The sequence below is a fragment of the Phocoena sinus genome, chromosome 2, assembly GCF_008692025.1.
Source record: "Phocoena sinus isolate mPhoSin1 chromosome 2, mPhoSin1.pri, whole genome shotgun sequence".
Classification (NCBI taxonomy): Eukaryota; Metazoa; Chordata; class Mammalia; order Artiodactyla; family Phocoenidae; genus Phocoena; species Phocoena sinus.
This window is the reverse complement of record NC_045764.1, coordinates 132,407,372-132,422,993: the sequence shown is the minus strand read 5'-3', so window position 1 is coordinate 132,422,993 and position 15,622 is coordinate 132,407,372. Positions and strand designations below refer to the sequence as shown.

Sequence of the window (15,622 nt, the reverse complement as noted above, 5' to 3'; positions counted from 1 at the left end):
TTTCTGCCGAAAATCACAAGGTAGATAAAACCCATATTTTTAACAAATCTTTTTAAAATGTGTATTTTGAAAACCAGCCTCACACAGAGCTCCAAACCTAGAAAAAAGATTACAATAAAAATAGGTTGGGATGGTACTTCCCTGGTGGTCCAGTGGTTAAGACTCTGTGCTTCCACTGCAAGGGGCATGGGTTCGATCCCTAGTCGGGAAACTATATCCTGCATGCTGCCCGACACGGCCAAAAAAGAAAATAAATAAAAATTTTAAAAAAAGAAAAAAAAAGGTTGGCCACTGGGACTTCCATGGCAGTGCAGTGGATAAGACTCTGCACTCCCAATTCAGGGGGCCTGGGTTCAATCCTTGGCCAGGGAACTAGATCCCACATGCATGCCACAACTACGAGTTCACATGCCACAACTAAGGAGCTGGCGAGCCACTAAAGGAGCCCTGGAGCTGCAACTAAGGAGCCCACATGCTGCAGCTAAGGAGGCCACCTGCCGCAACTAAGGAGCCTGCCTGCCGCAAATAAGACCTGGTGCAACCAAATAAATAAATAAATAAAGGTTGGCCACCTAAATTATTTGTTATTTACAGTGAGTTTAGGCACAATCATTTATCGTTAAGACTGAGGCCATACTTTTAAACTTATCCTGTAAATTCGGTGAGAACGATGCAAGAAGTTTAGCACTTACCCAAAGCACTGCAAAAAGCAAAACAGAGGTACATCTCATGTCTCCAAATGGCACTCCAAAAAACTGCCCAAAGCAAGTATAATGCTGTAAATCTTTTCAGATTTATTATAAATAATAAATTATTTTTAAAGCAAAATAAGAAAATATAAATGAATTCAATCTGTTTTATGTATTTGGAATCTACTTAAAGGTCAAAAGAAAAAACAGCTTAATTGAACAGAACATAGAAAACTAATAAATCATTCATTTCAATCAAACCCTCACCTCACCCTCACTAATTTGAAGTACTGGAACTCTGCTAATCGCTTGACATTTGTGGAAGCTTCAGTTTGGGGTATTTTGTTTTGTGCTTTTGTTTTCCAATAAAACTGACTGCTATGGATCAAAGAAAAATCATATGAAAACATAAAATTATTCAAGTTCACAGTAAAATAAAGTGGTGGGAGAGTATAAGGAAATTGAAATACAGAAGAATTCATTGAAAGATTCCAGCCCCACCTCCCAAAATGACTTCAAATTATGTCTTATCAATACCCAAACTTATATATTCTGAAAGATTTTTTCATGGATGAGAATGACAGTGATGGTATTAAAACAACTCAGGGCTGGTGTTTCAAGAATTAGAGATGATCTGCGATTCCCAATATAAAAAGTACAGCACTCAATTCTGGAAAGTCTTTTTAAATTTTTAAATGGTAGAACGGAGGTTACCATAGTAAAAGCTAAAATCACAAGCATAAACATAAACCTATAGCCAATTTTACTAGAATTGAGACATACTAACTCATTAAACAATTTCATCACTTTACCAGCAGACATGTCACTGTAACTAAGCAATAAATCCAAATACTATTCTTTCCTTTGTGCATCCTTAGAAGGTATCAGATAGCTTGATTTATTTTCTGATGTAAAATCCTAAATTTGTTTAATGCATACAAACACATACACATTGTTTATAAACACCCACTACTGAGACCTTCTTAAACCCACATTAAAAAAAAAAAAAAGGTAGATGAGATGGTATTTCCGTCCATGATTTAGCTTAATCCTAAGAATATTCCTCCAGGATTCTGTCCAAAGTCTAGCAATATACCTACATCTGGTTAATGCACCAGTTCAAGATATTTTTCATTTTAAAGTTACTTTATAACACCAATACACTAAAAAACAGAAACTAAAAACGGATTTTATAGTCTAAGGTATAAAATCACTCATTATCAAAGTGTCAGTTCTCCCTCCTCAAAAGATTAAGTATGCAGGGGCTTCCCTGGTGGTGCAGTGGTTAAGAATCCACCTGCTGATGCAAGGGACACAGGTTCAAGCCCTGGTCCAGGAAGATGCTCCACATGCCGCGGAGCAACTAAGCTCGTGCACCACAACTACTGAGCCTGTACTCTAAGGCCAGTGTGCCACAACTACTGAGCCCGCGTGCCACAGCTACTCAAGCCCGTGTGCCTAGAACCCGTGCTCCGCAACAAGAGAAGCTACCGGCAATGAGAAGCCCACGTACCGCAACGAAGAGTAGCCCCTGCTCACCGCAACTAGAGAAAGCCTGCGCGCAGCAACAAAGACCCAATGCAGCCAAAATAAATAAATTAATTAAATATATATAAAAAAAGATTAAGTATTCAGTTTTATAATGACAAAGTATACATTAACCTCGAAAGAAAGTCACAACAGTTGAATTTAATAATATGCCAAAGCCCTCATTTCAGATGCTACCCTAACCCCATATCTAGTATGACAGGAGGGAGTAACAATCTGTGGTAGCAAACCCCTACAAAATTCTCTTTCCTAGTAGAAATAATCAGTAAAGAGAATCTGTCTTTCAACACCTACTGCGGGTGTTTATCAGACTCCTGGAAAGTGGCATGAAAGTTTTGTTTATCACAAGGAAACAGAGAAGTTTAGAAACATGGGACTTGCTCATTGGTTTATTCTAGAATCACTGATGGAGACCAGAGTAATAAACAAAACTCTCCAAGGCTAAAAGCAAATGCAATTTGCCCAGTTTTGTACAGATACAAAGCCCAATTTTGTAACCTAAAGAGAGACAAGTTCTGAGAACTAAGGAAGGCAATCATAATAAACAACTTATTTTAAGTCTCCTAAACCCTCGGCAGTATAAATACAACTCCTGGCAACACCAACAAAATACAATATTTCAGTTCCTAGCTTTCAAAGAAAAAATAGAAAAGTGTTTCAAGTTAGGGTGCTTAAATACATTTTGATAACAGCTCCTTAAGGTCTGCCTTTCCAAAACAACTAACAATCATTATTGAACACTTAGTATTTTCCAAGACTTAAACGAGCTCCAAACAACAAATAAATTAGATAAGCATCATCCAAGCGCTCCTGTGGTGCTGACATTCTAACAGGGAAGACAGAAAAAGAGTTATAAAACAAATAAGAGCTAAAACTATAAAACTTTTAAGTGTTCATGACCTTGGATTAGGCAATGGTTTCTTAGATATGACACCAAAAGTATAAGCAACAGAAGAAAAAACAGACTCTGCCAAAATTTAGAACTTTTAATTTTAACTATCAAGAAAGTAAAAAACAGAACCTCCCAGAATGGGAGAAAATACTTGCAGCAAATAATATGTCTGATAAAGGATTTGTATCTAGAATATAATGAATTCTTATAACTCAATAAAATACAAAGAAATACAAAGAAATAATAATACAAAGAGATAACTCAATTTAAAATGAGGAAAGGACATTCTCCAAAGAAGATATACTAATGGCAATAAACATATGAAAAGATGCTCAACATCATTAGTCATCCGGAAAATGCAAATCGAAACCACTTCACATCCACTTAAGGATGGCTAGAATCAAAAAGAGATAATAATTGTTGGCAAGAATATGGAGAAGCTGGAACTGTCATACACTCGGGTTGGAAATGTAAAATATACAGCAGCCATGGAGAACAGTTTGGCAGTTCTTCAAAAGACTAAACAGAGAGAGTTACCACATGATTCAGCAATTCCACCCTTAGTTATGTACTCTAGAGAAATGAAAACATGTATCTACACAAAACTTGTACATGGATGTTCATAACAGCATTATTCAAAATAGCCAAAAAGTAGAAACAACCTAAATGTCCATCAATTGATGAATAAATAGTGTATATTCATGTAGTGAAATACTATTCAGCCATAAAAAGGAATGAAGTACTGATATGTGCTACATGGACGAACCTTGAAAACATTACATTAAGTGAAAGAAGCCAGACACAAAAGACCACATAATGTATGATTCCATTTATACGAAATGTCCAGAATAAGCAAATCTAGAGAGACAGAAAGTAGATTTAGTGGTTGCTAGTAGCTAGAGGGATGGTGGAAATGTGTGTGACTGCTAAGGAGTACAGGGATTCTTTTTGGTACCTTCATGGTAGCAGGCAGTACTCTCATGACTTGAATCAAATGTTCTAAAATTGATTTTGGTGATGATTACACAACTCTGTGAATAGCACTGAACTGTGCACTCTATATGGGTTAATTGTGTGGTATGTGAATTATGTTTCAATAAAGCTGTTACTTTTAAAAAACAGGGTATTAAGGAAACATATAAAAGGAATCCTAACCTAATCTGGAGAATCAGGAGAGTTTAGTGAAGACCTGGATGCATAAGCGTTTTAAAACATAAAAGTGCATGCATGGCACGTCTGAATGGCTGCTAGTAGCTAAGAGAATTTAAGAATGGCTGGAGTACAGTGAATAAGTGGAAGGGATAGTAATAATGTAGCTTGCATTTACTGAACCTTTACCTATGTGCCAGGCACTTCTTACTCCAAACCCTTAATTATTATATTTAATCCTAACAACTCTTTGAGGTATGGACAGTTACTATCCTCATTTTACAGATAAGGAAACTGCAGCATAGTGGAGGAAAGTAACTTGCCCAAGGTCACAGCAAGCAGTGCTATCATGACTTGAACCAAAGCATTCTGGCCCCAAAGCCCCCCACACTCTAACACTTCAAAACCCACCCTTTCCTGGAAATTGTCTATCAATTAATTACAACTGACCTAGTTTTATATATTCAATCCTATACAGTAAGCAGATATATTATAAATTTATACACAAGTTTCTTTGGTTGAGCACTAGGTGAAGTACTCAACTTGGGTTTAGAGACCAGGTTTTATAACACTTTTAACCTTTAAACTCTGGAATCACACTCAGCAAGACAGGTTGATCACTTACTAGCAGCTCTGAGAATTAAGACTTCCTGAAAGACGTGTTTCACACAACTTAGGAGGCATTTATTCATTATATTATTAATATTATCACTATTTCATTTATGTGTATAAACCAGTAAAGTAGAATGTCGTTAGAACTTGTTAGTATTTGTGTAAGAAATTAGATCAAGCTTAGGTTTCTAGTGTGAACATCTGTGTGGACGACAGTCCCTATGACTATGAGATATCAAAGTCAAAATGAATTAACATGCAGCTGGATCTGTGGACCTGGTCCTCAGAAGAACTGGACCAAGGAGATAAATTTGGAAGTTTGGGCATACAGCATGGTAACTCAAGCCATGATAATAGATTAAATACCTAAGGAGAAAGCACAGACAGAGAAAAGGTCTTAAAACATTGGTTTTCAAGTTTCATAAGCATCACAATCACCTGGTGGGCTTGTTAAAACACAGATGGCTGGATCCCATCCCCAGAGTTTCTGACTCAGTAGGTCTGGGTGGGACCTGAGAATTTTCATTTCTAACAAGTGATGTTGATGTGGCAAGTCTGGGGAACCACAGTTGGAGAATCAATGACCTACAGCAAAGCCCTACAAAACTCTGATAGTTAGGATAGGAAACTTACAAAAGAGACCAAGAAGAGGCCACAGTAAGGTAGGAGAAATACTACTCCAATTAAATTATTTTTACCAAGGTCACCAGCAGCCTCCTAACTGATAATCCAGTGGAAACTTATGACTCCTTAAAACTAATTCAATTCTACTTGCAACAAAAATGTGTGGAGCACCTACCATGTGCTACGCAAGTCTGTCCCCTATAACTTGATCCTATCTTCTCCCTTGGCTTCCAAAATATCACTCACTCCCTTGTTGCTACTTCTTTTTTGAACACTTGTTCTCTGGTTCCTCTCCTTCCGCCCACTCAAAACATCTCAAGGTTCCCCAGAATTCTGGGTCTTCTCTTCTACATGCAAGCTCTCCCAAGGCAGTTTCACCTAATCCCCTAACTTTGGGTACCAACTAGCTGCCAATAATTCTCCCACACCTCATCTTTAGAACTGACTTTGCCTCTGGGCTTCAGATCCTATTTCCAACTGCCAACCCTACCACATATTTACAAACTAAGCCTCTTTCTTTCCATATTATCTCTTCAAAAAGCACAACTATCCACCCAGAGGCCCAAGCCAGAAATCTGTGAATCTTCCTAGAGCAACCATTCTCACCTTAGCAGCATATTATAATTTCCCAAAGAGCTTAAAAAAAAAACCTCACTTGTGGGTCTAGTAATAATATGACAACAATAATCCTGTTCTATGTCCTTAACACACATGCATGTAAAGTGCCTAGCAAAAAATACTTGTGAGCACTCAGGAAAAGGGAGCTATCTTTGTAAACACTTTAAATTTCAGCTCTTCTGAAGTCTCTTCTTAAGTTTCTGATCAGAATCAACATTTGTTTAAGCTGTTTCATTAACAAAAAATCAAACAAATGAAAAAATTTGTTTATAAGCCCCTCTAAGGTAAACTTTAAAAACTTGGGTTCAAATTCATATTCCTACTTTTTTCAAATATCCTTTGGTATATAGATCCTTATAGTTGATTTATAAAGGGAAGAGTAAAAGTTGTTAATTATATCACTTGAATCATAGATTTCTAGTTAAAATTTGGCCCATGGATAAGAGGCAACACAAAACAGTGAGAGAAGTCTATTGTTCATAGAGCCATTCACACAGACACTTATTTTCCCCATAAACGGGGAAAAAAAGAGACACCAATATATTCAAACAAGCTAATAGGAGAAGCCCATTATATACAATACAAGGTTACTTAAAAGTGTTTGCAAATGAGACATTCAACTCCACAGTGATATCAAAGCTCCTCTTTGGTGTTACTTTGTATTTTGAGTATTTTCAAAAGAGAATGACGAAGATTTAACACAGCCGCTATCTTCCAAAGTATAATGTTTTGTTTGTGCCCCTTGTCCAATGATGTTAGCAAATCTACTTTTTCTTGAAAAGATGTGCAGGAATGGGCAAATGGTAAGTCGGTAAGTTCATTTAAGGCTGCAAAATTCTGCCACTTTCACCCAAGAGAGCCAGTTTCTTATAACTTTAGCTATAACAGGAGAGCTCACAAATAGCCTGGAATATGACAGAAAACCAAAGAATAAAAGCTACCAAAAATTTCGACTGGAATAAAGGATATGGGTTGTTTTTCTTTGACTGTTGTTTGCTTTAGCTGAACAAATCAGTAGTACATCTGTGTTACAAATGAATTAAGCTATATATTTTAAAAATAAAATGTGTATGCAAATACCACCAGAGTATATAAACACACTAAAAAACTATCCTTTTCAAAAACAATTCACTGCCTGGTAAGTGGAGAGGGACTTAAAGTTGTTAACTGAAATGGAATCAATGGAAATACGCTTTATTTACATTTGGATGGTGGAAGCAGAGGAGGTTTGAACTCCCTTTTTTAATAAAAACTCTATGTACAAAGTAACCATATTTCCAAATAGGAGGGAAACACAGGTATTGATTAGAATTATGAAAACCTAACGTGGGTGAGGAATGAGAAAAGAAGAAATTTAAAGGCTTTTCCCCAGTTTTATTTTTCTAGATTTGGGAAAATCTTTAATTTTTCCTTTTTTTTTTTTTTTTTTTTTGCGGTACGCGGGCCTCTCACTGTTGTGGCCTCTTCCGTTGCGGAGCACAGGCTCCAGACGCGCAGGCTCAGGGGCCATGGCTCACGGGCCCAGCCGCTCCGCGGCATGTGGGATCTTCCCAGACCGGGGCACGAACCCGTGTCCCCTGCATCGGCAGGCAGACTCTCAACTACTGCGCCACCAGGGAAGCCCTAATTTTTACATTTTATAAATGAACAAAATGTGTATATAATCTAAAGGTTACCTATTTTCAATATGATATATATATATACATATATATGTATATATATATTTTTTTCTTTTTTTTCCCCTTTGAGATTTTTTTTTTTTTTTTTTTTTTTTTTTTTTTTGTGGTACGCGGCCCTCTCACTGCTGTGGCCTCTCCCGTTGCGGAGCACAGGCTCCGGACGCGCAGGCCCAGCGGCCATGGCTCACGGGCCCAGCCGCTCCGCGGCATGTGGGATCTTCCCGGACTGGGGCACGAACCCGCGTCCCCTGCATCGGCAGGCGGACTCTCAACCACTGCGCCACCAGGGAAGCCCCCCTTTGAGATTTTAATGTCAGCCTCATTCTTAAGAACTTTTGGGGGCTTCCCTGGTGGTGCAGTGGTTAAGAATCTGCCTGCCAATGCAAGGGACATGGGTTCAAGCCTTGGCCCGGGGAAGATCCCACATGCCGCGGAGCAACTAAGCCCGTGCGCCACAACTACTGAGCCTGCACTCTAGAGCCCGCAAGCCACAACTACTGAGCCCACGTGCCACAACTACTGAAGCCTGTGCTCCTAGAGCCCGTGCTCCGCAACAAGAGAAGCCACGACAATGAGAAGTCCTCGTACCGCAAAGAAGAGCTCCCCGCAACTAGAGAAAGCCCGCGCACAGCAACGAAGACCCAACACAGCCATAAATAAATAAATGATTTATTTAAAAAGAACTGTTGGGTTCAATCAGTGGGGAAAACATTAGTCCTTTTATTATTTCTTTTAATTTACTTTTTGCACAGTCAGCTTTAATATTAGGATGTGATCATTTGGGGTGCCTTTTTAAAACACAGCCTTTCATACAGCTTTAGTGTTTTTTTTAATTGAGGTATAGTTGATGTACAATTATTATGTAAGTTTCAGCTGTACCAATATATTTTTATAACCCATCCCCTAAGAGATCACACAGCCTGAACCTCTCCAGTGGTAGGGAAGTCATTCCATGAGCAAAGATTGTTCAACTTCAGAGAGCTTTGCCAAAGGACTAACAGCATGCTTTTCAAACTTAAAGTTTGAAAAACCTAAATGCAGAATGAGGAAGTTTATTTATTTAATACCATCGTAGTATTAGACCCTGGTACATTCATAGTCCCAAGTTCATGGGGGTATATGAGATACATCTCAAATGTTTTTCAGCAGATCACCAATGCCAGGTGGAACACTTATGCCAGGTGACATAATCAAGTACTTTTCTCCAGAGTCCACCTGGGTGAGCTGTTTGCCCTGTGTCCTGGGTGGGAGACAGTGTGATACGGAGAGAGCAGAGGTGAGGGTCCAGCCACTGAGTTCTCTGTGCTCAATTTCTGAGATGTGCCTGCTCACATCCTCTTCCCAACACCCCGTTGTCCTCTGTTTACAAAAGAATTCATGATGCACCTCTTCCCTTCCCAAGCCCCATTTCACCCACCCACACCAAAAAGGAGCAAGACCTCCTGTTTGAAGACAAGATTGAGGATCCCCTCCCAGCCTCAAGGCTTGCTTTTTGTGTCCCAATAGAATCATTTATTCAATTAACAAAGTCTGTCGACTCAGCACCTACTACGTGCTGCTATGGGTTCTCAGGACTGTTAGTTGTTCCGAATAGTGGGCATCACCCAGCAGCCTCCCAAAGGGAACAAGTTTTGTCTGAGGAAGCATCTGGAAGTGAGCTTCCAATTCCACTCTGCCACACCCCGTGTGGACCTGAGGAATTCCTCTCCCTCTCTAAAAATCTCCACCTGGATTCCCAGTAGGGAAAGGAACCATTAGAGTTGCAACAGCAACCAAGCAAAAACTTGTCGATTCAACTCACCTATAAATTTATTTACTATTATAAATGGATCTCAAAACAAACTGCTAAAATTTAAAGAACTGAGAATTGTTTCATTTTTGTTGTTCTCTTCTGTCTATTCTATTGTATCAGAACAACCCAGGCCACTGTGGGTACCTTCTACTCCAGGCAATGAATGTACAATGTGCTTGACTATTACTTAAGACTCCACACTCAGCTCCTATGTGCTCAACAGACCACTCACTATAGTTCAGAAAGAAAATACCTCTGATCCACTTGGACACAGAACAACAAGGGCCTTCCATCAGTCTAGTGAGACAACTCCTCTTTACGTTAGCCCTATAGGATCCACATGAATGACAGTCTTCAAGAGGAACTGAAATTGTCTCCCTCTTTACTACCCTTGTACCCAGGATTTCTCTTCTCTAAGGACACATTTCTTCTCAGGCAGTAACTTGGTCCTAGCAAACATGGCTTCCTGCCCTTCACACTTACAACACTTGTCTGAACCTGCTGGATTCACAATACCCTTAGCCCTCTTTCACAAATATGTTTATTTTTATTGGGGAGTGGAAGTGGAAAGATGAGGGAGAAGGAAATTAAGGGGATAAGGAAAAACAAAACATGTTCCCATGGCTCCAAAAGTTCCAGAAACTTTACAACTACAGAAATAGAAAGGGGATTCAAATTCTTCCCTTCCCAACAGCTCCCCACAGGCTAATGCCTACAAAACTAGAGACTCCCATCCTAGTTTATCTCCATGTTGGGGGGCACAGGGGGGTGTTGTCCCAGCTATCAAATTCTAATTTGTAAAACCTGGTAAAAGTAAATTATGATATCATAGCCTTAGATACAGTAAATTACTTAAAAATTTCACCTCACTTCTAGTAAAGCCTGGATTCTACTCTAAGAATAACCATTTCTCAGTTCTATGGCCTTGGCAAGTCACTACTTCTGATATGTCAGAGTTGTGGTGAGGATTAGATCACTCAGCACAATACCCAGTTGATACTATAATCATGCAGATAGGTGTTGTCTACTTTGTTCAAAGCAAACCAAAACAAGTGCTCACTCTAGTATAATTATTTTTCAACAGCTGGAGCAATTCCTGTAATGATGACAGCACATAAATTTTATCTAAAAGAATGAACAGCTTTTGCTTAAAAGAGGGGGAGGGTCTTAAAGAACTCTAGAAATTAATACATATAAAAATATTTTTTATCTGTTTCAACTAGGTTGTTCTATCGTATGAGAATAATGTAGGCCATGTGGGTACCTTCTACTCCAGTCAATGAATGCACAATGTCCTTGACTATTTCTTACACTCCACTCTGATCCAATATATTGTTTTCAGAGTTGTTCTAGAACAGGAACATAAAACTAACTGCTTAAATTAAGGAATACTAGGAGCAAACAGTGGTGGCAAGATTTACTTGCCTCAGAATCCCTCCACAAGCTGACAACTATTAGCCCCTTTACTATTCCATTATTCACCAGAAAAAGGAAACAGATTTAGTTCAAATCACAGGCAAGTCCCTTATACTTGGACATATTTGCCCAAAGACTATTAGATTGGATTTAGAAAGAACCTTGCCAAAGAAGGGAAAACAACTTCTTATCCTTTAATCAATTCTTCTCTAAACCCAGGAAACACCATACAATTTGTTTCCCATATCTAGTAAGTAACCACTTAGCCCTACTTTATTTATTTATTTATTTTCTACCTACTTTCTTTTTAAAAATATTTATTTATTTATTTTTGGCTGCGTTGGGTGTTCATTGCTGCGCGCAGGCTTTCTCTCTAGTTGCGGCGAGCGGGGGCTACTCTTCATTGTGGTGCGCAGGCTTCTCATTGCAGTGGCTTCTCTTGTTGTGGAGCACGGGCTCTAGAGCACAGGCTCAGTAGTTGTGGCACACGGACTTAGTTGCTCTGCGGCATGTGGGATCTTCCTGAATCAGGGCTCGAACCCATGTCCCCTGCATTGGCAGGCGGATTCTTAACCACTGCGCCACCAGGGAAGTCCCAGCACTACTTTCTAATTATAAAGCCTACTCTAGTCACAGAGTATTCAGACCCACGTCTAGCTATGAGAAAAATAACTAAAGGGAGTTTCCTTGAGAACACTCCGCTATCTCAATACTTTCTCCCAAACAAAATACTACGGAATCACTTGATGTGAGCAAAAGCATTTACATTTCTATCCTATTAACTAGCCTAACATCATACAAATTTCCTACATGATCAAGCAGAGGCAAATTAACAGTTGGTCATTATCCCAGGCCCAAATGTCTGATCTAGCTGGTAAACAGAAATAAAATCCAAAAGTCATCTCCAGCTGATGTCCCACAATTCAAACCTAGAAGCTTAGTTGGAATACTCTTACCAGTAATTGTTTTTAGGTTGGTCTCATGAAAGAAACTATCATTTAAGGAGCCAGAAAGTGTTCCCCTACTTTTGTTCTCATTAGACTTTCTGCGTATAACTTTGTAACCAGCTTGCTCTTGTGCAGCTAGAGCTACATCTACATCTTCTGGCCAGTAAGCTTGCTTGGTCCCTGGCTTCCCATGGTCACCCCTGCTGCTTGTCTTCCCAGTAATCCAATCACTGTTCTTCCTGTACGCCTAAAACTGATCTAATGCCTATCTTCTGAACTGTACTGTCTATCAGACAGCAAAACCACTGGGGAGGGGGCTGAGGTGGGGGTAGAGACCACAAGAAATAGTAGTGGACTATGGGTACATGTGGCATAACTCACCTGTTCTAACCAGCAGTTTCACAACCTGTCCTGACCAAGTGATTCAGATTGTACACCCTGGCTCACTCTAGCAGACCTGTTCTTGACCCAACCTAACCCTTTAAACTGGGTATGGTTTCCCTGGCCACCCATCTCGTACCCAAAATATTCTACTTAAGCAGAAGAGTCTCATGGTTAATTATGGCCATGCTTATAGAAAAGGAAGCTAGCATTCAAGTATCTCTTCCACACTTGGTACTGTGCTAGGAGCTTTCTCACTCAAGACCCACCAAAGCCCATTGATATAAATATTGCCCTCATTTTACATGAAGAAACCACAGAACTCCACTATCTTCATATTTAAGAAAATAAAGCTAACTGTATCAGACATTGAATAATGTTAATAAAGATTCTTTTTAATGTTTCCCTTAACAGGGTTACTTTTCATGTTGTTCACTGTGTGAAGAGTAGTCCACTGCAGTGCCAAGGAATCTAGCTTAAACAATTTCTAATTAGCTACCACCTCACCTTAAAAATTCTGCTTCACCAAAAAGAAAATGCCACATCTTAAACAGCATAATATACTTATACACTATTTAAATTAAATTCTAATGGCCATACTACCCAAAGCAATCTACAGATTTAATGTGATCCCTATCAAATTACCTGTGACATTTTTCAAATAACTAGAACAAATAATCCTAAAATTTATATGGAACTACAAAAGACCCAGAATTGCCAAAGCAATCCTGAAGAAAAAGAACAAAGCTGAAGGCATAAACCTCCCAGACTTCAGACAATACACAAAGCTACAGTAATCAAAACAGTGTGGTATTGGCATGAAAACAGACATATGGACCAATGGAACAGAATAGAGTCCAGAAATAAATCCACACACCTATGGTCAATTATTTTTGACAAAGGAGGCAAGACTATACAGTGGAGAAAAGACAGTCTCTTCAGCAAGTTGTGTTGGTAAAGCTAGACAGCTGCATGTAAATCAATGAAATTAGAACAATTCCTCACACCATACGCAAACTCACAATGGCTTAAAAACTTAAATATAAGATAGGACACCATAAAACTCCTAGAAGAGATCACAGGCAAAACATTCTCTGACACAAATCACAGCAATATTTTCTTAGCTCACTCTCCCAACACAACAGAAATAAAAGCAAAAATAAACAAATGGGACCTAATCAAACTTACAAGCTTTTGCACATCAAAGGAATCCATAAACAAAACAAAAAGACAACCTACAGATTGGGAGAAAATATTTGCAAGTGATGCAACTGACAAGGGCCTAATTTCCAAAATATACAAACAGCTCATACAACTCGATAACAAAAAACAAACCCACCCTAACGCAAAGCTCACCAGCTGACGAACCCTGTCTAGATACAGAGGTCCCAGTCAGTTTCATATTGCTTCATTCTTCCATTTGATTGGTTAAATCAGAATCAAACATCTGTAACATGAAAGAGACAAGGAAACAAAAAGTTAAAGAAATGAGACAAAGCAATAAACAATTCATAAAACAGAACAGAACTTGTGAAAAGCTCTCTAACTGAGATCCTCAGAAAGGCAAGATGTTGCATTCATAAAGCAAGACAGGAAGCTGTGAAAAGGGGAAAGAGTACAAGAAAAGACTCTTGAAAAAAAAATTTAGAAAGGCAGTATAGGGCTTCCCTCGTGGCACAGTGGTTGAGAATCTGCCTGTTAATGCAGGGGACACAGGTTCGAGCCCTGGTCTGGGAGGATCCCACGTGCTGCGTAGCAACTAGGCCCGTGAGCCACAACTACTGAGCCTGCACGTCTGGAGCCTGTGCTCCACAACAAGAGAGGCCGCGATAGTGAGAGGCCCGTGTACCATGATGAAGAGTGGCCCCTGCTTGCCACAACTAGAGAAAGCCCTCGCACAGAAACGAAGACCCAACACAGCAAAAATAAATAAATTAATTAATAAACTCCTACCCCCAATATCTTCTTTTAAAAAAAAAAAGGCAGTATAAGTTTTATATGGTGGAGACAAAACCTAGAAAGTAGAAATAGGAAACAGAGACAAGAAATTAACCGAACTACACACAGCATCAGTCCAGGAGGTCAGTATTTAACTAACAAAAATTCCAGGATGAAAAGGAAAAAAAACTTGAAGAGAGGAAATTTTCAGAGAAATATAAATTTTCCACAACTAAAAGATTTAATAAACTAATAGATTTATAGAGTCTTCCAATTAATAGGGGGCACTCAGTGCTCAAATGAATAGAGACCCACACCAAGTTATATCACTGGGAAATTTCAGACAACAAAGACAAAAAAGCTCATCTGCAAAGGAACAAGAATCAAACTGGCCTTCTCCCATGGCAATAGAAATAAAACCAAAAATAAACAAATGGCACCTAATCAAACTTACAAGTTTTTATACAGCAAAGGAAACCATAAATAAAACAAAAAGACAACCTACGGACTGGAGAAAATACTTGTAAATGATGCAACTGACAAGGGCTTAATTTCCAAAAATACAAAACAGCTCACACAACTCAATAACAACCAAACAACCCAATCGAAAAATGGACAGAAAGGCTTCCCTGGTGGTGCAGTGGTTAAGAATCCACCTGCCAAAGCAGGGGACACAGGTTCAAGCCCTGGTCTGGGAAGATCCCACATGCCGCGGAGCAACTAAGCCCGTGTGCCACAACTACTGAGCCTGCTCTCTAGAGCCTATGAGCCACAACTACTGAGCCCACGAGCCATAACTACTGAAGCCTGCACACCTACAGCCTGTTCTCTGCAACAAGAAGCCACCGCAATGAGAAGCCCGTGCACCACAACGAAGAGTAGCCCACCCCCTCCGCCACAACTAGAGAAAGCCCATGCACAGCATCAAAGACCCAACACAGCCAAAAATAAATAAAATAAAATAAAATTAATTAATTTTTTTAAAAAAGAAAAATGGACAGAAGACCTAAAGAGACATTTCTACAAAAAAGACTTACAGATGGCCAACAAGCACATGAAAAGATGCTCATGATCGCTAATTATTAGAGAAATGCAAATCAAAACTACAATGAGGTTCCACCTCACACCGGTTAGAAAGACCATCACTAAAAAGTCTACAAATAACAAATGCTGGAGAGGGTGTGAAGAAAAGTGAACACGCCTTGCACTGTTGGTGAGAATGTAGAATGGTGCAGCCACTATGGAAAACAGTATGGAGGTTCCTCAAAAAACTAAAAATAGAGTTGCCATATGATCCAGCAATTCCACTCCTGGGCATATATCCAGACAAAACTATA

General features: G+C 39.2%; 1 protein-coding gene across 11 annotated transcripts in view; it reads right to left on the bottom strand.

Annotated features, from left to right (window-relative positions):
• Positions 1–15,622, bottom strand: part of FBXO34 (F-box protein 34) — an 81,393-nt gene that overhangs the window by 45,197 nt on the left and 20,574 nt on the right. For 3 of the 11 annotated variants that reach the window (XM_032623749.1, XM_032623750.1, XM_032623756.1), the window contains one exon: positions 13,687–13,794. The exons of 4 other annotated variants lie outside the window; for them this stretch is intronic. The gene's annotated coding sequence lies outside the window, so the exon portion shown is untranslated. The remainder of the gene's footprint in view (positions 1–13,686; positions 13,795–15,622) is intronic. 4 more of the 11 variants (XM_032623759.1, XM_032623752.1, XM_032623748.1 and 1 more) reach the window with 2 other exon arrangements.